Below are 1,411 nucleotides of genomic sequence, written 5' to 3'. Positions count from 1 at the left end.
TAACTGACTGATGGTTAGAATAAATCTAAAAAAAACCCTTCCAGGCTATTGAGTTGGAGAGGGCTACCTTTGATTAAAAAATAGTTGGACTTCACTAATTTAATTGAATATGAAGCCTAATCAAATGTTTTAAAACAAACAGACAAGTATGCTAATTTGTAGCTAGAATTATGACCAAAATTCAGAAAACATATTAATTAAACACAAACCTACCTCATCTGTATCATTCCTTTATTAAGACTGCTGAGCAAATTCTTAAACAGCCATTCATGATCAAAGTTTTCTGCTTGATGAAACCAATTTAAATAGGGTACATGTTAAAAAAAACAAAAAAAGAAAGAAAGAAAAGAAAATCTCATCACCAGATAGCTCGTTTTTGTACAGAATAAGGCAACAGACAACTATTACTCATTGGTAGCTTTTTTGAAATGTGCTATCATGTTTGCCCTTTCTCCCTTCTTCTGAATTCTAGTGAATATTATGTTTGCTCCAGAGATATACTTCTTGGGATTTTCCAAGTATACCGCCAATGCCTCTTTCCCCCCAAATGATGCCTTTTCTTTAATTGGCATCTGTGTAAGAGAATCTTGCCACCTGACCAGCATTTTTGGCCAAAGAGTTCGTGAAGATTAGGTCTAGGCTTATGCTTACCTACCTTTTCAATCTTATAGCACTTTGCACACTTCTGAAAAAAAAAATCTTCTTGCCCTTCTCAGTATCTCGCATTGTGAATCTGGTTCTCCTTTCTCTTTTACTTGCTCACCCCTGGCATGAGGTTTATTTCTTTTCACAATAGGGTTGTTTTTCCCCCCTTGGAAAAAGAATTCCTTGGGTCCTGGTGACCCAACCTGGGGGATCAGGATACATAAGGGTTTCCCTATACTCTTGGTCATTGAACTGAACCTAGTCCTGGGTACAGACAAAGACCCTAACAGAATGCTCAAATTCAACTCAATTCAGTGAGCAACTATCCCAGGCCCTGGCCTGCAAAGGCAAAACCAGAAGTAGTCTCTACCTTCAAGGAGCATATGGTCTATTGGGGGGAGGAGGAGGAAATGCAACATTTAAGCAAATGCATTCCCAAACAGTTCTACTTCCTTTCTCCTTTATTTATACTTAAAGGGTCATTAAATTCAGAGCTGGAAAGGATCTCATTTAAAGCAACTGCTTCATTTTACGGATGAGGAAACAGCCCTTCTCTAAGGTCACATGGATAGGAAGCAGCAAAGACTTGGTCAAACCAGGTCCTTAGACTATAAATCCATTAGGTTGAATAGTGATGGAAAATAGACCTAAAGTCAGGAAGACTTGAATTCAAATCCTGCCTCAGATGCTTACTAGCTTTGACAAGTCATTAGGCCTTTCTTAGCCTCAGTTTCCTCACCTGTAAAATATGGAAAATAATAGCAAC

At 38.1% G+C, this 1,411-nt stretch overlaps 1 pseudogene; it reads right to left on the bottom strand.

Moving 5' to 3' along the window:
• Positions 1-404: 404 nt before the first annotated feature.
• On the bottom strand, positions 405-726 carry LOC110208369 (cytochrome c, somatic pseudogene; annotated as a pseudogene).
• Between the last annotated feature and the right edge of the window lie 685 nt (positions 727-1,411).

The sequence above is a fragment of the Phascolarctos cinereus genome, unplaced genomic scaffold (genome assembly GCF_003287225.1).
Source record: "Phascolarctos cinereus isolate Bilbo 61053 unplaced genomic scaffold, phaCin_HiC Scaffold_3;HRSCAF=262, whole genome shotgun sequence".
NCBI lineage: Eukaryota > Metazoa > Chordata > Mammalia > Diprotodontia > Phascolarctidae > Phascolarctos > Phascolarctos cinereus.
This window is presented reverse-complemented; position numbering and strand designations above follow the sequence as displayed.